The sequence below is a fragment of the Mus musculus genome, chromosome 4, assembly GCF_000001635.26.
Source record: "Mus musculus strain C57BL/6J chromosome 4, GRCm38.p6 C57BL/6J".
Lineage (NCBI taxonomy): Eukaryota > Metazoa > Chordata > Mammalia > Rodentia > Muridae > Mus > Mus musculus.
This window is the reverse complement of record NC_000070.6, coordinates 154,549,379-154,570,196: the sequence shown is the minus strand read 5'-3', so window position 1 is coordinate 154,570,196 and position 20,818 is coordinate 154,549,379. Positions and strand designations below refer to the sequence as shown.

Sequence of the window (20,818 nt, the reverse complement as noted above, 5' to 3'; positions counted from 1 at the left end):
GCTATATATCGTTGTTCAGGAACCTGGTTTTTATTAAATTTAATTGCTTCCTTTTCTGGCCTTAAATCAAGGGTGGCCTCAAAAACAGGGACAGCATCAATTTAATTTAATTACTCCGCGCTGCAGCCTTCAGAGCCAAAATGTGGCTACTGGAGCCTCACACGGGGGCCCTGAATTCAGGATGGGCCTAGAGGCCTTGGGAAGATGGGGAGATGTGTGGGCCCTTGAGGAAGGGAAAGCGTCTGGGATCCCAGCCTCAATCTCTCTGCCTCGGCTCCTCCCCCTAGTCCTCTGTGGAGGACCAGACCCTCTGCCACAGTTTCAGTCTCTCATTGACAAGTTTATTTTTTCATTTGCCATTAAAACCGCATCGGGGCTCTAACTCAGAGGCAATTCATTAAGGGCCATTTATTTTTTCCCCACTGATATTTTATCCGCAGAGCCTCCGCACAGGGCTGTAAAGGAGGGGACAGTATAGACATTCTACATTAATGTGTGGGGACATGTTTGTAGCTCCTTCAACCCAGGTGCAAAGGTAGACATGGGAGTGAACCCTTCACGGACCCCATGGCATGTCTGGTCCTCCTCTGGGTTCTGGAGTGTGCGTCTGAGGGCTGGATGGGCTTTATCTTCCTAGTTATGTCAAGGCATCCATCCCTTCTGTAGAAAATCTAGTCTGTCTGCAGCCAGTCCTGGCTGTTAAAGCAGCTGAGCAGGAACACGGGTATGCCCGCCGTCCTCCCTGCGTCTCTCCCTTCCCCTCAGTTCAGCGTCCCATGATCCCATGGCCAGGGCAGCCTCAGAGGCTGGTGTAATCTGGCAAGGTATAATCTGCACCTTGGATGGCGGATGTGCCGCCTGAGTGGACTAGCCTGTTGGGTCACAACAGAACTCCGAGGAAAAACACTGGAAATTATTAAGATGATTTGTTAAATAATAGAAAATGTTTTTCCATTTTTCCAATGCCCAGCTCTTGCTAAACCCATCCTCTGGCTGCCTGTTTCTCATTCCTTAATATTTAGACTTATGGGCCAATTTGAGAGTATTTTCTCTTTCCCCCGTGATTAATGCCTCCATGAAACAATGTCATCACAAGTCACCCACCTGCCCTGTCAGCTCGGCATCAATCTCGCGGGGCTGGACGGTAATTTATGACTGGTGCTGGCAATTTGCAAACCTAATGGGGAGGAGGGTATGAGGAGCCAGCTCGGAGCGCTGTCTGCAGCCTCGTCAGCCTCCCCCCATTAGCAGAACAAATGGCACGGAGATCAGACATCATCTCCAAGGCTCGATAAATATTTTATCAGCCATAATGGGAATTGTCAAATTGATCTAATTGTACAATACGTTATCAGTGAGATATCAAAGGCGGCCCGGCCTCCGTCTGGACCCTCCTCGGACGCCTGGCTGTGGAGTCGGGAGCCAGGAGTTGCTGTGTCCGTCCATCCGGACGAGATGTAAATAACACCCTGGCCACAGAGGCTCTGCCTGTTAAGGAGATGATAAATTCTGTGGAAATGAATGGCCCTATTCCCTTCTGCTTTGCCAAGCTTGGCTTTTGAGAGAGGGGAGGAGAGAGCAGGACAGGGTATGTGAGGTGAGCTCAGAACTTTCTCCAATCCCCCACTTTTAACTTGGGGACAGTGGCAGTCCTTCCTCAGTGACTCACATGGATGCCAAGGGAAGGACCTAACCTGACTGAGACTGCCCTGTGTGGAAGCAGTGCTATACTCAATCCCCCTGGCCCTCAGGAGCCAGTGGCCCTCAGGCCCACCAAGGAAGAAAACATAAACTAAGCTTGCCATTTTCTTAAAAACTGAGGGATCACACTGTATGTCACCACTCAGGGTCTCTCAGCACTAGGGACACAGAGCGGTTGGTCCAAGACAAGCCCAGGCTTCCAGCACCCAGTCTCTGGGAGCTGCCATAGGCTTACAAAGCTGAGCTGCTGAGAAACCAAAAGCCACCTTAGCATCCACCCCTCCTCCTGTCTGGGGGGCGCTCATGGGTCTGGGCTTCCAGGAGGGGGGAGGGACTCGGGGCGGGTGGCGGTCAAGTGTCTTTCGCAGCCAGGCAAGACCTTTTGATTTCTAGAACAAACAGCGACGATTAGGCCTGGAGCAGATTTGCAAAACCGAGTGGAAACATCTGGTTGCTGTAACAATGAGCGTCCCCCTGGACAGGGGAGAGGTGTCCGTGTAGTTGGGGTGAGCATTGGGCCCCCTTGATCTGTTGAACCAAATCTGACTGGAGGCCTCCTGTTCTATCTTATGCTGTCCCTTGGAAGCCTTTTTTTCTCTCTAGCAAAACTACTTCTGGGTCTCAGTATGACGCTAATGGACAGAACACAAGGAAGTCGGGGGACGAATCTCTTCCAAGGACGGTAGCCAAGGCTGATGCCCACAGTGTGCAGCATACAGGGTCTCAAGGAGGTCTAGGCATCGGGAAGAGTGGCCCCAGTCTATGCGTCTTTCTGGAATGCAGTGTGGTGTGAACACACACGGCCCAGCAACATCTGGATTCCCATGCCTCCTTCTCCCGGGAGAACGGGTATTTACCTGAATATATATATATATATATATATATATATATATATATATATATATATATATATATATATATACCTTACCAACCAGGAAGCCCAGGAAATTCATATAATTACCTGCCACCCATGCAGCTGAGAGCAAGCACCATCGGAAGGGGCAAGGGTTCTGAACAGAGGAAATTACTTTAACAGCTTGGCTGAGGCCCTGCGTATTGTATTATGTGTTGAAGAAAGAGGGTTAGCCCAGGGCACTGGGTGGCTGGAATAGCCGCCTGCCATCTCACGCTCCCCAAGCAGGGCACCCCGAGGCAGGATGAAAGTCTCTCGGCAGCAGCTTTTCCGTTAGGGAATCCTAAATGTTTTCTTGGATATAGGCTGTTTCTCATTAGATCATGCAGGGGGCTGGTGGGCTCCTGCATGCACACAGAAGCCTGAAGTCTGTCTTTCTGGTGGCCTGTCATTTTAAATAAAAATAGGAAGGGAGAGTGAGTTGGTGGCTCAGCAGCTGCAAGCACTGGTACTGGGGTCTGTGCCTCTGTAAGGAAGAATCAGTGTGGTTGCAAGGGGGACCTGAGTGTTTTAGGTTCTTGGTTCATCGGCTGCTTGGCCTCCCTGGTTGGTGTCCTGCCCTGGTTGTGACAGAGGAGTCTCCTCACCTGTCAAGGAATCAGGACTCAGAGCACTGGGTGCTCAGAGGCACTTAAGGTGGATGGAAGGCTGCAGCCTCCACTTGGCTTATGTGGCTGGCTCTTCAACTCTCTGTCCCTTTTCTTCTTACAAAAGAATATCTAAGCCTCCACCATGTCATGGTCTGTGCCCCCCAACCTTTAGCTTGAGTTGTCAGGCTCAGGGAAAGGCCCCATGTCTGTCCCCAACTTGCAAAAGGTCATCTGGGCTGCCAGGGGAAGGGATCTGAGACCTGGCCTCAGGAGGGAGCGAGGGGAGACTGTGTGGTTTACATATCTTTGGAGTTTCTCCCCAGGGTCCTGAAGTAACCAGAAATCTGTGAGAATGTTTATACGGGAAGAGAGCCTGGGGCCCCTGGGCTAGACTTGATACAGACTCACTCATGTTAGACTTTCCCCTGCCTGCCTCTCTTTTGCTTCTTCCTCCTTACTCTGGGCCCTCCAATGTCTCTGCTGGCTTCTGTGGATACAACTTAGGGGGAAGAGGTGCTCCTGCCTTCTAGACACTGGCACAATGAGGGAGGCCCAGAGGCACCATCTTTGTCCCACCTTCCTGGGACAGCACATGCCTGACCACCACTGCCCATTGAGGGACGCTGTGAGCACCTTACCCAGGAGTCAGCTTCACAGGAACCTAGAAGCTCTGGAAGGTGGGTGACCTGAGTTCCCAGGGGAAATAGGCCCTAGCCACATGCGGGGTGAACCTGGCTAAGTCTGGACTGCGACACACAGCTCCCAGAGCAGGGTCAGCAGCCCAGCCTCACAGAGCCAACATGACTGTGTGAAATAGGAAGATCCGTCAGTGTTTGTCCAGGCCACAGGTGATCCTTTTGCTAGTGCAGACCTCGATTCCATCCAGGACGATGGTGGTTGAGCCAGATGGTTGAGGGGGGTGAGGAAGAGGAGGCCACTCAGGGTATGTGTAAAGGGCAAGTAAAAACTCCCAGCTCTCCCTGCATCCATCACAGCACCCTGGCTGGACCCTGATCTGTACGCAGCCTGAGGTATAGATGGGCTGGAGTTAGCTCTTCAAAGACTATGTTCTGTTCCTCAATCTCATGGCCTCAAGAACTGCCCAGGAACAGAAATTTGGGACCCAGATATCCCATGTCACTTCAACTCCCAGGGTCCCTTCTGATGCCCACATGGTGAAGGCAGGAAATGCACAGGTAAGGTCTGGAAGCCTGTTCTCCCTTCTTGTTCCTCCCCCAGGGCTACATCAAGGTCTCAGCTGGAAAGATAAAAGCTGTGGACCGAGCTGGGGAGAAGGCTTAGCTGGTAAAGGACCTGCTGTTTGATCCCAAGAACCCATGCAAAAAAAAAAAAAAAAAAAAAAAAAAGCCAGGCCTGGTGGTATGCGCGTGTAATCCCAGGTCTGAGGCAGAGGACTGGGAGTCAGGAAGATCCCTAAGGTTCACAGCCAGCCAGCCTACTCTTATTTGGGCCAGTGAGATACCCTGTCTTAAAGGAAAAGGAGAAGAGAGGAAAGGATGGAGCCAGGAGAGTGGTACCTGGCAACTGAAGTTGTCTCCTGGGTTTTAAACACATGTACGTACATACACATGCATGAGTGCTTATAAACATACAAACACACACAAAGACATACACATACACACCCATAAAGAACCATGCATAACAGTAGAAGTCACACGGGGGAGAAAGGTTCTTTCGTTTACCTTGGCCAGATCAACCTGTAAAACCCTGTCTGAGGTCCAGACAGCTGCGGGTGACTCCCTGAATGCCATCACTGGCTGCTTGGGGAGTAACCCACACTGTGAGAACACCTGCTCTCCCTACCCACAGGAGCTGAAATCCCAAGATGCCACATAAGAAGAATCTCCTAGAGTGCCATAGTGAGTGTGCTGTGGTAGACACAGTGAGCTGATGTGTGAGACACTGGGCTAGGCACTGCTGGCCCCTCCCAGACTTGCATCTACATGGGTGACAGGTGGCTTTGGTTTTCTTTTGGGGGACACTCTCACTGTGTGGCTCATGTTGCCTTTGAACCTCTTACCTTTGCCTCCTGATTTGCCACCAATTTGATTCTGCCATGGTGCCCACTTCAGGGGTGGCGATTCAGGGTCTGGAAGCATGACTTGTGGGCATATTCTTATCAGCTGGGGGCCTCCAATACTGCAGGGGCAGAGTGGCCATGCTGTGTGTTGTGCGTGTCTCTCCAAGCCTGGGTCTCCTATGACCCTGGCAGGTAGGATAGGACTCTGTGCAGTAGCCTGGGCTGGAATCTGTAGAGAAATTTCCCAGTTGTCCTTGGGGGGAATGGGACCTCTAGTGTCCCTGAGGCAAGTGTTCGTCTCTGGGGTCAGCAGAGTCTGCTGCACCTTTCCCCACTTCCTGTCTCCCGAGTCTACCACACAGACATCATGAGAAGGATGGGCGTAGTGTGTCCCTGGGTCTCCAGGCCAACAACAGCTGGCCAGATGAAAACTGGCCCCGGTTGAGTGTGCCTTCAGCTGCGGAGACACTGAGGTCATTGCTGCCCACAAAGGTTCTTGATAATCTCATTTGCAAAGTGCAATTTATCTAGTTGGGTTCCATTTAATTATCTAATTTGTCTGAGTGAGTCCTGGCTCCCTATCGCCCCAGCACGTGAACAGCTCTGTCACCTAGGGGTCAGCTACAGTTCTGAAGGTCCCCAGACAGGCCCCTGGGTCACACAAATCATCAAGGTGTGAGCATCACCTTAGAAGACATGTTCTCGAGACTGCTGAGCTGTGCTAAGAGTGGACAGGACGCAGCTTTCTGCATTCCCGTGAGCTGATCTCCCGTGAGCTCCCCTGGGGTGTGTCGGGTTTCTAAGTGGCAAGCGCTTTACTCCCTGTGCGTTTTAGGGTTTCCCCGTCTCCCATGCACCTTGCCCTGCTTATATTGCATCCTATTCACACCTATGGATAGTTATTAACTTCACATGGAATTCAGATCCTCTCACCAGATACTCCCACCCTGAAAGATGGCTGCCTGGGAGATGGATGTGTAGTTCCTTGTGTGCCTTGAGGACCTGGGGCCCGAGTCCATTGTCTCCGGCGCACTGATGCTGAGTCTGGACCCAGGAGCTCAGGCTTCCAGGTTGTGTGCCTGTGCCCTTGCTCGGCTTTCCAGCCACTTTGCTCCTGTGAGAAGAGGGACCTTGGTGCTTAATGCTTGAGAGTGTCTTGGGAAGAAGGAGATCTCCCCAAGCATAGAGCATTGTTTACAAGTACAATATAGGGTGCTTGGAAGCTGGCACCTCAGTCCTGCGGTCCTCCTCTGTGGAATCTGAAGCAAGCTGTCTCGCCTGAAGCTTCCTGGAGTGCAACCACAGACCTGAGGCGTAGGCCAGTGAGAGGGTCTGTTATCACAAAGGCAAGTCAGAGGTTCCCCAAGGTGGTGGGGAGGTCAAGGGACAGATATTGACCAACTTGGTCCAGCTGAAACAGCGGGCTCCTTCTGTACCTCCAGCGTATTCACAGACCCAGGCCCCGAGGTGTTAGGTGGGCTGTCCTGTGTCCTGGTTGAGATGGTGTCATCAGCTCTCCTCTTGTTCTCTCCGCGGTTCTATTTGTGTCCTAGCAGCTGACACTGAGCCAAGAGCAGTGATGCAGGAGGTTGGCCCAGAGTTGGCCAGCAGGGTTCAGAGGCCCAGAAGGACCAAGTTCACATTTCCAGGTCCATTTCAGATATACTGCAGTCAACACTGCCCAGTGAGCCATGTGGACCAGGGTTAGTGCCTGCCAGAGATCCAGGAAAGACAAGGCCGAGGGCAAGGATGTGATGGGGTGGGGGCAACCACTCAGGAACAAGCCAGGACAATATGTGACAGAGGAAAGGTGGGGTGGGCAGGGCACCTCTAGGGCGTGGCCTTTGGCGCCCTCACAGCTATTCTGGGGTGGGGGGGCCCTGTAGATGTAGAGACTCTTGGTTCTGTGGAACCAGCCCTTGGGGTTGTGAGGAGACCTTGACTTTGGTATTAGGGTTGTTCAGGGTCAAGTCTTCTCCACTGTTGGGAGGGTGTATAGGAAATTACTGATGGGTAGGCAGCACAGGGGCCACCACTCACCCCAATCACCACCTCACTCCTCTACCTAGGTGACACCAGGGGGATCTACAGCCTCAAGCACTCCATACCCAGAAGCTTGGCAATAAGCTGACCACAATGTAGTTGGCATGTCCAGATGCACAATACACACATGCACACGCATGCACACACACATAGAGACACACACAGACACAGACACACACACAGACACACACACACACAGAGCTCTTCCCAAGGAACAGAGGAAGAGTCAGGACTCTGCTCAAAGGCAATTATGGCAAGTATGCCATCATCAAAGGGCAGAGGTCCATCAGGGCTAAAGCTGGGTAACCCTGGGTTTCCATGTCTTTGCTAGGTATGTTCAGGAGTGGTGCAGCATTGATCACATAGGACAGCACATGTGCTGTGTACACCAACGGCAATTGCTTGCGCCCATCTCAGATGGTGCCAGGCTTCCCAGTCAGTCTGTGCCCCGTAGCCCCTCCCTGACTCTGGGCTTCATTTCTCCCCAGACACAGCGTCTGCTACAGAGCTTCTGTGTTTTCCAGTTTAGCAAATGATTAAGAAGTGTCCCTAGCATCTTCAGGAACAGCGCATGGGGTGCCGGGGAGGTTCCTTCTGCTATTTAATTCAGAGACCTTCTTGTGAACAAGACCTTGCTTCTCTTGTCAGAAATCGTCCAAGTCAGTGTATCAGCAGTAGAGTTAGTAATCAGTCTGAGAGCTGCCGCGGTGACCAGGAAAGCCAAGCCACCTTTGAATGTCCCACTGTTCCACCATCTTCTCCTTGAAAGGCTCATGGGACCTGTGCGTCTTTCTCGCCGAGCAAATGAGTTTTCTGGGTGTGTTAACGTTGAATGACCTTGAGGTCTTCAGTGAGGAGAGAAAGTAGAGGGTTGGAACCCGCAGACACTCCTGTTCGTGTTCACCTGCACAAGGGCACCACACAGCTTCTTGCGATCCCTTCAGTGGGCTTTTCCATGACTCTCTCTGACAGAAGCAACAGCAGCTTCATGGGGGAACAACTGAAACACCCAGTGGTTGGTTGGTTTGCTCTGTGTATGTGTGTGCAGGTGAGTGTGTCTAGGTACACATGTGTATGGAGGCCAGAGGTCAGTGGTAGGTGTGTTTTTCAGTTACTCCCTTTTTATAAATAATGAATGAGTTCTATCTCTAAGGCACTTAAACATTTTACGTTAATGTGTAAGTGTATGAGAGGGTTTAGCTGCATGCATGTCTCGCACCATGCAGTTGCCTGGTGCTGCAGTTACAGCAGGCAGGTGTGAGCTGCCACGTGGGTGCTGGGTCTTGAACCTAGGTACTCTGCAGGAGCAGCCAGTGCTGTTAAGTGCTGAGCCGCTGTCCAAGCCCTTTCTACCTTATATTTTAAGATGTGGTCTCTCACTGAGCTGGAGCCTGCAGTTTGGGCTAGAGTGGCTGGCTGTGGAGCTCTGGGGATCTGCCCAGCTCTGCGTTCCTATTGCTGGGGTTATAGATGCAGGCTGCTATGCCTGGTTCTGAGGATCTGAACTCTAATCCCCGTGCTTGTACCTACTGAGCCATATCTCCAACCCTAGTGAGTGGTTAGAGTCTGGTGCTTGATTTTTATCTGTACAGGTGAGAATGGAGACCTCTCTCCTTGCCTACTATGGTCCAACATGAGGGTAGCTCGTACCCTGCTTTGATTCTAGCCTTTGTAACTATGAGAGGTAACTTACAAAAGGAATCAGGATAAAAAGGGAGCGTTCCACCCCACTTCTCTAAATATGGGGGTCACAGAGATGAGACATAGACACTGGTTAGAGCCGGGCCATCAGAGGACTTGGTATTTATAGCCGAATGCCTGGTGATTCACCTGGGGGACTAATCTGCCTCAATCCAAGAGGGCCAGCCTGACTGGTAACCTCCTGCAGCTCGGTTGTCAGGCACCCTGTGCGTTGGTTGTCATAGTGGTTTTTGCCAATCTGACACAAACCTAGAATCACCTAGGAAGAGGGGCCCTCAACTGAAGAATTGCCTTCATCAGATTGGCTGTGAGTCATTTTCTTAAATGACGGCCGATGCAGGAGGACCCAGCTCGCGGTGGCAGTACCATCCCTAGGCATGTGGTCGTGGGATGTACAAGAAAGATAGCTGAACAAGGCAGAGGAAGCAAGTCGTGAGCAGCCTTTCCGTTCCTCTGTGGTCTCTGCTTCAGCTCCTGCCTCGACTTCCCTCAGGGATGGACTGAAGCCTGCGTAAGCCACATAAACCTTTCCCTGTCTATCTTAGTCATGGCTTCTGTTCTGAGACAAAACAAAACATCATGACCAGAAAGCAAGTTGGGGAGAAAGGAGCTTATTCGGCTTATATTTCCGTATTGCTCTTCATTTTCAAAGGGCGTCAGGACAGGAACTCAACAGGCAGGAGCTGATGTGAGGCCACGGAGGGGTGCTGCTTACTGCCTTGCTCCCCATGATTGTCTCAGCCTGCTGTCCTATAGACCCCAGGTCCGAAAGCCCATGGACGGAACCACCCACAATGAACTGGGTCTTTCCTTCTTCCCTCCTTCCCTCATCAATCAGTAATCAAGAAAATGCCTTACAGCTGGATCTTGTGGAGGCATTTTCTCAATTAAGGTCCCTTCCTTTCAGATAACTCTACTCTGTGTGTCAGATTGACACTGTCCAGCACACTGTCCAAGTTGCTTTTGGTTAGTGTTTTCTCACAGGGACAGATATGAGAACTAGATAGAGCATGGCACACACAGAGGAATCTTGGTACCTTGGGGAGGGAAGACCCTCCGCTCCATGTCATCCAGTCCATGTCCTGACTCACCACGTAGCAGATTCTGGTGTCCCACCAGACCTATATCTTAGCCACAGCAGCAGCTGCTCGTGAACACCTGGAAAGCTTCACCTCCCAGCTGTGTGTCTGAGGAAGTCAGGGTCCCTAAGACATGCTTGTTCAGATTTCCCAGATCCATCCTCGACCTGATTCATGTTGGAAGCCATTTCAGAAGGCCAGCTGTTGTTACTATGTTTCCCTAGTTCGTGAGGTCACAGTTCTGACTAAGCATCTCTGGTGTGGAAAGGCAGCAGGGGATGGGTCCAGGTGTTAGTGGGAGCTCTGCTGTCATTTGTGGCTCAGCCCAGTCCTTCAGCTTATGGATTCCCCCTTTTAAGAATGCTGGGAAGCTGATGTGTGTGGACGGAGGCTGGGGACGTGTGGCGGATACAAGTGGTGGTAGGGCCAGGTGGACTTGTAGGGTGAATTAAGATGGAGACACTAAGAGACTTCTCTGGGGATAGAGATATCTGGGGGAGAGAGAAAGCCCACACCTTCAGGATAGAGAAAGCTAGCTAAGTCTACTTGCCAGAAAGGATCGCTCCTTGGGAATCAAGATTCTCCTCAAGATGGGGACAGATCCAGAACCTGGGGAGAGAAAGAGAGAGAGAGGGAGGGAGGGGGAGAGAGCAGGGAACAGGCGGATCCTGTTGTCTCTGAAATTGACCAGCTTGACCCTGGGGGTGACTGAGGAAGTGGCCTGGCTTGCGGGAGAGTGCTTATCAGCTAATCCCACACTGCCCTCTGGGGCTTGCCTCTTTTGGCTAGGCTGGTATGCATGAGCTTCAGGTGGGCACTGAGCCTCTGACAGGGAGCATTGCTTGATGCCGAGGGTTTGCTGGGGCACTGTCCCACTAAAGAAAGCCCACAAAGTCACGGACTTAGCTTTCGTTTTGCTTTGTGGATTAAAACGGAGAGGCCCTGGCCCATCCGGGACACAGTTGATTTTGGGACGCACACTTCTAAGAGGGGCCGTGGCTTTTCTGAAATGGACTCACACTCATTGTTACTTGGAAACAGCCCCTGTGTCTTAGTTAGATTGCGATGAAAAGCCATAACCAAAGAGCAAGTTGGGTGGAAAGGGTTTATCAGGTTTACGCTTCCATATTACTGTTCACCATTGAAGGAAGTCAGGGCAGAAACTCAAACCGGACAGGAACCTGGAGGCAGGAGCTGGTGGAGAGGCCATGGAGGGGTGCTGAATACTTGCTTGCACCCCATGCCTTTCTCAGCTTGCTTGCTTATAAAACCCAAGACCACCAACCTAGCAATAGCACTGTTCATAGTGGCCTGCCCCCGCCCCCCCGCCCAACAGTCATTACATGAATGCCCTACAGGCCTGCTTACAGCCTGATCTTACTGTGGCTTTTTCTCAAGGACGCTAGCTTGTGTCAAGCGGACATAAAGCAAGTCAGCACACCCTGAAACCTGGAGCAGGGATACAGTCTCTTGTAAGTAGCGTTCAGAGCTCAGGGAGGTGTTTTTCTGGACATTGCCATCCAAGAGACCAAGAGACTAAGGTCTGAACTGTGGATATGTCCAGTCTTGATGCAGTACATGGATTTTTACAACACCGTGGCCATGACAGGGAGAGAGAGGACAGTACTCTCACATAGCCAAGATGGGCTGCAGGTGTCTGCAGAGTCTATGAAAAGCCAGCAACTGCAAGAAGCTGCACTAGCCTGAAACATGCATTCCCTGGGGAGTGGCTTGAAGGAACAAGCCAACTTCCAAAAGGTGTTTGCTTCCTGTTGGACAAAGATGGCAGAATTGGACATGGCTCCTAGCTGTCCAAAGAGTAGGGCTGCAAAGATGACTCAGAGGCTCAGAGCACTTGTTGCTCTTACAAAGGAACCAGAGCCCACGTAGTGGCTCACAGCCATCTGTAACTCCGGCTCCAAGGGATCTGATGCCCACTTTATCTTCTGTGGGCACTGCACACATTTGGCACATAGGAATACAAGCCGACAAACGCTCATAGAGGAATGTTAAAATAAAAAATGTAAAATACAGAAGTTAATTTTAAGAGAAGAAAACAGTCTGTCCAGTGTTGTGGGACGGTAGCTCGGTTGGCAGAGTATGTATCTAGAATGAGCAAGGCCCCGATCTAACCCCCAGCGCTGGAATAAAATAGGTGTGGTGGTACACATCTGTAATCCCTGCACTTGGTGGGGTAAAGGCTTGAAAATAGGGAGTTCAAGGTCGTGCTTGGCTACATAGCCAAGCCTGGGCTACATGAAATACCATCAATCAGTCAATCATCAATCAGTCAATTAATAAACCAAAGTATAGTTTAAAGCATACCTGTGCTAGGGCACTAGGATATTCCTTTTTCTTCCATACTAAAGAGTCTTCAAAGGGGGAAGAAAGCAGATCCGCAGAAGGGCCTCTGTGTTGGCAAGTTATCTAGGGAGTTAAGTCAGCCTGAGCCAGCTCTTCCTCACTGCAACTTGCCCAGTGTTTTGCAGAATCTTCAGGTTTCCTTCCCCTCTCGACTTCTCTGTGTTCTCAGACCACTGCTGGAGAGAGGTGTGGGAATGGTGGGTAGGTTCCTGCCACGCGGGATCTGGGAGGGTTGAGGACCATGAGTGAGGAAGGGACAAGGGTAGAGACCTGGGCTAGGTCTGTGCACATGTGTGCACGTGTGTCTTTATCTGTAGAAGCATGCAAGCGCATGCAAGCCTGGGTGCTGAGTCTGTGTCATGTGATTTGAGTCGTGTTCTGTCCAGCTACAAGTACTGGGAATGTGGCCTGTGTACAGCTGAAGCAGACATGCAGCTGACACACAGTCAGTGAGAAATCATACGCACAGACTCCTGAGGCTCCGTTGCTCAGGGCTGACCACAAGGTTGGACCACAGCAGGCTCAGTAGAAGCGACCCGTCTTTCGCTGAAAGGAAACTGGATTGGGGAAGGTTCCTGGATGTCATTTTGGAGGCCGATCCCGACGCTGGCAGTGGTTTCTCCTGCTACCGTTTGGTCCCCGGAGAGCCCCCGATTCACCCTTCCGGAAAAGGCAGTCCTGTTTGGATCAAAAAATAATTAGCCAGGCTTTAAGTGAGGGTTTCAAGTACACATTTAATTTACGTTGATTAACAGTCAGATGTTCAGTAAACACCAGCTGAACATAACCCTTGTACCATTGAGAAGCACGGAGCGCAAAGCGATAGAGCAAAGCGCAATAAATACACCGTTTCTACAACTGGCAATTATATTAATAACACGCGGCACTTGTCTTAAAAATTCAAATTAATATGTGCATATCTGCGTTGCCATCCGCCATCGGCAACTTTTGATTTAGCGTGTTACCAGGGAGTCTTCCCTTGCTTGCTCCGCGTCAAAGAAAGCCACAGCTTCCCAAGCAATTAGGCTGATGAGGGAAATACAAAATGAAACCAGCCTAGGGATTCCTCCCGTTCCCACCGGCCTCGGCATCCCAAGCCCTTTTGTCTGTGAGTTTCTGATTTTAGAGTTGTAGGTCCCACTGGGCCCTACCACTGTTTGCCTGTGTGTGCCGCTGGGCTGTCACCGGGCTGGGTCGGTGATGAATCATTAGCATCTGCCTGACAATCCACCACTGAGTCCCTAAATGGACTGTCGGGCTGTCACTGTGGGCTGGTGCACTCTCCCACGGAGTGGGGGCTGATGAACACTTTGGGCAGAGGGAGCTCCTACTAACCCATCAATCTGGTGGGTGGGTGGCTTTAGGGACAGAGCTGTGCACTTCCTGCTGGACTTCGACGTGTTTCAGAGGAATGGCTTTAAACTTCAGAGAGGAAGATGCTGGAATGTGCGGTACACTGACTCGAGGACGCACCCTCTGCGTCCAGCATCTTTCTGACCGTTCACTTCACCCTTAGGTGGCTTGGAAGGACATGATTCCTACTTCTCTGAGCCCCCGGGGTTCAGCTGGATCCTCAGTTCTCTTGATCCCCTCAAGATGGGCCTTATTACAGCTTCCTGCAGATGAAGAGCCTTGCTGGCCTGGAGAGGAAGATAGCAGAGCCCAGGTTAGGATGCCTGCAGACACAGCCGGCCCAAAGCCCCCAGCAAGCAGTTCAGAGCCAACCCTATGGAAACTGCTGGGGGAAAAATCTTTCTAATTCACGGAGGGAAGCAAGTCTGTGCAAAAAAGAAAGGAAAGGAGGCTCTGGTTATAAACAAAACAAGTAAAATTCCCAAACTAGGTCTTCAGAACATGTGGCTGGTTGGAGGTTTTCTGTTTATCGGCTTCCTAGCCTTCCTATGGTCTTGTTTCAGACTCTATGTGCTGTGGGCTCCTGGCAGGTCCTGACCTCTCCGAGTTCTAGATCTTCTACCACCTCCTAAATCCGTGAGATGCTGCCATACCCCTATGGCTCCCAAGGAAGGTCTCTGGCAGAGATGCATTTCCAGGGAGAGAACAGGGCTGGCATGATCTCTGTGGGCATATCTTGTCTGCCAGAGGCAGGTGTTGAGATCCGGGACCCATGCTTCTTTCTTGGAGGATTTTGAAAGAAAATAGGGGAAAAGAAAAATCCAGGCTTCAGGGTTTGGCGGTGGCTGCCACGGCTGCCCTGATTCGCGTGTGGTCTCTGGGCCTGGGGATGCCTGCATTATTTCTGTTAGCTGTGCTGTTCTGGTCTTTGCAGCCAACAGGCTTGTGGTGAATTCTCTTCAGGAGAAGAAAGGGACCACTCCATTGTTACAACACCTCTGCTCGTGTGCAGCACCTTCTGCCCGCTTCCATTTTTCTCTCTCCTGGTGCGAGCAGTGTTTCTGACTCAAGGCAGGCAAGAGGAGACACCCACTCCCAGCCAGTCTCTATCGCTGTCAGAACCTGGCCTTTGCAGTTACTGAAAAATGGGGTCCTTTCAGATCACACCCGTCCTCCACTTTGCAAAATGAGATTGTGTCTGAGGGAGCAAATGTTTTCTTTTATTAACTAAAAGTGAGGTGGTCGAGAGGCTTCGGGATTTGGTGAAAGGACAGCCCGCACCCCCTCCTCAAGGGGTTGATCTTGCCTTTTCTTTCTCTGACCCCCACGGGCAGAAGCCATATTCTCCCATTACCCTGCTCTCCTCTTCAGAGCTGTTGGGTGTAATGGACTCCTTTAAATTAATAATGCGTAGAGGGAGATTTACAACACATTGCTCAAATATTGTCTTTGCCTTTTATTCATGCATTTGTCACTGTGGCCTCTAATCGAGGTGCACAGAGAAGGGATAAATAATGAAGAGAGAAAAGAGGTCTGTCACAATCCAGAGCCATTTGCAAATTCATCACCGATATTCTTGGGGAAGGAAGGACAGAGGCGATGACGAATACCCCACCACGCTAATATATCTCCTTGATTTCTTCTCCCATTTATTTAGATAACCTACTTTGAGCTGTGATAGAACGAGGGAGGGTCCGGCTGCCCTGAGCAACAGATGGGGCTGGTTGCAGTTCCCGGTAGGCAGGTCCTTGCCCTGTGTTTGGCTGCGGCGCCTTGAATTTTATTTCTTATCAGTCTGATTTTAGGTGGCTTTGGGGGAGGTGATCCTGCCAAGTGCCTATAGCTTCCGTTTTCAAGGTTAGGTTTGTGCTGGTGGCCGTCATTCGAAAGATGCCTTAGCTCAAACCCAAATCTACACCCCCAAGGATGGGCAAAATGTTTTTCTACTTTGGAGAGCTTTTGTTAACGGGTGGAAGCTGAGCTGTGCATTGAGTCGATCTCCCTCTCTGTCTCTCCCAACTGACAGGAACTGGGAAGAGGAAACATAATTCTGCTTTGAGGGTTGTTTTTTCCTTAGACCTGTCTAGTGAGGCCCCAGTCCACAGGCTCCGGGGAAGGACCCAGCGTGTAGCACTGGTTATGATAGGACCTCAGAGTCAGACCCTGGATCCTGAGCCTGACAGCAAGCTTGGTTTCTGTGCTGGGAAGAAAGCAAAGATCAGTTTCACCTGCGACGCCACACCATCCATGTGACGTTCAGGACTCAAGGGTGGGTGTTGGTGGTTCCTAAGTGTCAGGAGCGGGGAGCCGGATGGATTTAAGGCCTGACTGTTGTCCTTGCACACGGTACTATCTGGGGTCAGTAAGCCTCTGGGCAGGGCTGTGGCTAGGACTAAATAGGATGTTCAGAGCTGGCTATCGCTGCCCAGTCTCCCATACAGAGGCCTCAGCACCTGCCTAGCTGATCCACCTTGTTCGCAGAGTTAGATGAGGACACATTGTCACTGGACAATGGCTTAGCTGCAGCCCACCTCTAGGGTGGCCAGACGGAGCAGATGAGTGCAGAATACACAGTCAAATCTAAAATCCAGTAAACAGCTCATGATCTTTTGGTACTCGTATGTCCCAAATGTAGCCTGCGTGTTACGGTATTCACTGGGCCTTGCTGTGTTTTCCTGTGCTTGTGTTTTGTCTGACATTCTTCTCCCAGGCTCCCAGGCCTTTCTTTAACCCCTCAGAGGCTAGGGCATGGCTCTTCTGACTTTCCTTTTTTGTAGAAGGACTGATGTAGGAGCTAGCTACAGGGAAGAAGGTCCAGGGTGTAATGAGAGATTGTAGATGAGAGGGACCAAGCAACAGATTATAAAGTCAGGGCATCAAGTAAGTGGCATGAAGTTCTAGATTCTTCTGCTCCTGGGAATAGTGAGCCGGAACTGACTTCTGAAAGAGTCCCAGACTCAGACCTGCGGAACCCAGTCATCTGTCAGCACACATTATGTCCAGGAGGCCATGCTGAGTGGTTCTAAGTTTGTTGCCCACCAAGATGGCCACATAAAAGATGAGCAGAGTCTCTGGGCTGATTTGGGCCAGCCAATGTTGCCCCAAGCTCCTAGGTTATGCCAGGACCCACTCTGTATCCTGGCAGTAGCATTAGCCCCTTCCCACTGCTGCAGAGGTAGTCCTGTCTGCTCCACCTTCAAAGCTTCATTCCCTCCATTCTTACCATTCTTACCTTTCCTTTGACGTAAATGAAACTTACAACACTATAGACATAACGAATAAATTCCGATCGTAGGAAATGCAGGCACACGGTTCTAAAAATTAAAGCTGGGTCTCTGTCTCTTACATGCTCACGGGGATAATTCCCTTTGAGACAGCGCAGCCGCTCACACCTCAGCTCTTCTGATTTACAGAAGCACACACTGCAAGCTCCCTCATTGAGACATCAGGCTTTTGTATACTTGAAGGGCTTTTGTTCCTTGTAAACAAACTTCCCTGCCCTGGGTGGGACACGACATAGCACCAAGGCTGAAATCAGCTCCAAATGGTCAAACTCAGTCAGATTAAGCAGACACTAGTGTAGGACGCTTAGCCAAAGCTGGATTTCAGTAAACAGCCCATCATCTTTGAGTACACATAAGTCCCCAGGTCAGCCTGCACATTATGACTGTTTTTATGTCACTTGTGACGTTGTTAATTCTGTTTGTAGTGTTGTGTCTGGCAGGGGTTCCCCCAAGTTCCTTTGAGGGGTGAGAGATTTGACCCTCATCATTGTGAGCTGACTCAGGGGTGCCTTGCTTTTCAGAAGAGTCGGCCCTGGCCAGAAACAACCTGCAGATCCCCTCAAGGTGCTGTCTTCCCAAAGCCGGAGTCAGCACTAACTCGGACTTTAGGACCTACCTTGTGTTGAATATGTGGGGGATAACTTAGAGTCACTTAATTATTATTTTTTAACGTATCCTTTTTCCACCTCAGATTTTAAAATCGGTATTTTTAGATTGATCTCACAAAACCTAGAGAAAGCTATGATTTTATATTCTGATTCTAGGAGAGGCTCCAGCGCTCTGGAGGAAGAAGAAGGGGCTGAGCTGAGGGTTTGTTGAGTTTTTTTGTTTTTTTGTTTTTTCTTTAAAAAAGATTAGGAAGTTAGTCTATCTGCAACCCTTAGGGAAGCCAGCAGGCTCTGCCAGGAATGTGGACTTGGGGCCCTAGAGGCAGACAGGTAAACCCCATTGGAAAGAGCACACTGTGTCTGTTTCAGCAGCCATGAGGAACTGACCTGAACACAGGACTGTAAACAGCCCAGATATAGTTCTGGAGGTCAGAAGCCCAAGGTCTCTGGTCTGGCTCTACTGGAGGTTTCTCTCCTTGGCTTGAACATGGTACTTCCCCACATTGCCCTCACAGGACTGTCCTGTGTGGGGGCGTGTGTGTGCGTGCATGCGTGCGTGAGTGTGTCTTGATCTCTTCTTACAAAGCCACACATTATGTTAAAGTCCCCCACTGGCCTCATTCGAACGACAGCCATCTTTAACAAGTACCCCATTTTCAAACAGCCACATTCTGAGGTGTTGGAGTCAGGATTTCACACGGGAACCTGGAGTCAGCATATCTGTCACGGACAGCAAAGGACCAGAGAGAGGCACTGCCTGGAGAAGCAGCCTAGGAAAGGTGTGCTCACCAGAAGTCAGGTTGTTAAAACACAGGGCATATGGAGACATAGGCAGAATAAGCCATGGCTGCTTCTTGAGTAACAAAATACCCCACTCTTTTGTGAACACACTTGCCTAGCAGTTCTCTGCTGTTTATTACAATGTCACAGTCACCTGTGTGTGTGTGTGTGTGTATGTGTGTCTGTCTGTCTATCTATCCATCTGTCTGTCTCACCTTTTTGTTTTCTGTCTAGCTATCTAGACTGGGTGCTTAACAGACTCTACTGGGATCATCTCTGGGGAGTTCTGGGCTATAGGCAGAACTTCATGGCTAGTCTGTGGCCAATAAATGAGTGGGCCCTGCAGGGACTGGCACCCAAACACTAGCAGTGAACCTTAGGTCATTTGGATAGGACAGAAAGAGGACATATGTCCAGTGGATGGCAGGGCCTTTTCTTGGACACTGTATCGACCTCAAATCCCCTACACTCACAGTGTCCTGGATGCCCGGTGCACACCCATTCTGGTGGCATGACCAGGATGGCCTTTCCTGCCTCTCCCTCTCTGCCCCCCCCCCCATCCCCATTTACGAACTCGCCATCCGTTCCCGAATTCCCGTTATACCTACTGTGTGCACAGAAGCTGCTGGCAGTATAAAGGTCACAGTAACTTTGTGACCTTCAGAGCTGCTTTTTCCAATCCTCCTTCCCTCAGAGAACAGGCCCTAAATCTAGGGTCCCTCTCTCTCTCTAGGTGTCCTAGAGTCACATCAAGTGAAAGCTGCAGCTCTTTGTGATAGTGAGCTCTGCCCTGACACAGCCTAGAGGCCGCAGTCACCACCTGTCACCCCCACGCCCCCACACCCACACACACTGCTGTGCAGGTGAGTTCCTCCCTGGGCTTCTGGGAAGAACATCCAGATGTCAGCTGCCTCATCAGATCCAGAGCCACACAGCTGGAAAAGGCCTGAGACCCATGGTGCTATTTGTTGGTCATGATGCCTCTGTGGGCCTGAGCCTTTCCCCTATCCCATCACTGTGCCTCCTGGCAATCTAGAGATCTTAAAAGGCTCAGGAAAATACAGCCGAAATGTAGGTCTCCTGCTCTTCTTCATCACGGAGAGGGGAGCTGGGAGTGTGTTTCCTGTCATTTAAACGAAGGCCCCTTCCTCCTCGGTTCTTTAAGGTTCTAAAGCACCCAGGGTTCAAGAGAGCGGCTGACAGGTGAGGGCATGCAGTGAGAAAGGAGACGACAGGAACAGAGCAGCGTTCAGAGGTTCCTAAGAAGTGGCAAGGGAGCGTTCAGATCTTACCAGAAAATACACACAAAAACACACTTGCTTGGTGCGTCCGGAAAAGTTTACTTGAAACTTGGCCCCCGGATCCGGCGAGGGTTCTTTGTTTTCTGGTCACAGCCACACGGAGCACAAATCGAGGTGGTTTCCCACATCTTGTCAAAGGACGGCATTTCCTCTTTCCTTTCTCCCCGAGCTGATTAGCGGGTCGGGCAATGGTGTGAGGAGATGTTGGGGGTAGGAAAATGGGGGTCATTTTGGAAACCCTCTTTGTGGATGGGTCGGGAATGGGGAGAAAATGAATAGTTATAAGCTCATTTCCATAGAAACTGTCTCATTATCATGCTGGCTGCCCGCTGGACGAGGCAGGGCTTCCTGCCAGCAAACCGGCTCCACAATTAAGTGTCCCCTGCCCGCTCGGCTGCAGGAGAAGCTGGTCACCAAAGATGGCCCCCAGCCGCAAACCCACCCCAGGCCGGGAGGGAGCTGGGATGGTTTTCCTTGAATATTTGTGCAGAAATTGTACCCAGCATGTAAAAATTCACACGCAGTGGCACTTCTTGATTTTAGGCAAAAGTGGCTGCTTCTTGGTCTTGTTTACAAGTTCCGCGGTGTGCGCCTTCGCTGCACTCTCTGCGAGCAGATCTCCAGGCACCCCTAAAGACATTTAACAAAAGGAACTGGAACAATTAGGTTTAAAATCACTTTCTTGGCAGTGTCCTTTGTGTTCTCAGTGACACGGCTGGGCCGCCAGGCCGGCTCAGGAGGCACTTTGTCACGAGCCCCTGGTACACGAAGGGTCTCTGCCAGCTGCTTCCTTTCTGTGTCCCCCCCCCCCCCCCCCAGGCCCCAAGGATCCAGCCTACCCTGGACCTTCTTCATTTCTTGTGCAAAGTCACTTTGTGCTAGCTGTGTTGTCCAAAAACCAAGTGTGACTGACTGTGGCCCGCAGGAGGCCTGATCCCTGGGCCGGGAAGAAGGGCTACTTCTGAAGACCACAGGATAGGTTGTCTGTGATGTGGGGAACAGGCCCGAGAAATGGCTTTGTGTTTTGAATTCTGGAAGACTGCAAGATGTAATATATGCC

The 20,818-nt window shown here is 50.8% G+C and overlaps 1 protein-coding gene and 1 long non-coding RNA gene across 10 annotated transcripts in view; one reads left to right on the top strand and one right to left on the bottom strand.

Annotated features, from left to right (window-relative positions):
- The window catches only part of Prdm16 (PR domain containing 16), a 321,239-nt gene that overhangs the window by 67,164 nt on the left and 233,257 nt on the right, over positions 1-20,818 (top strand). The gene's annotated exons all lie outside the window — the stretch shown is intronic.
- Positions 12,552-19,915, bottom strand: Gm13133 (predicted gene 13133). Its single transcript, NR_151634.1, has 4 exons — positions 19,750-19,915; positions 13,768-14,072; positions 12,900-13,110; positions 12,552-12,605 (listed from the first exon to the last, which is right to left on the bottom strand). It is a non-coding gene; the product is annotated as a predicted gene 13133 (long non-coding RNA).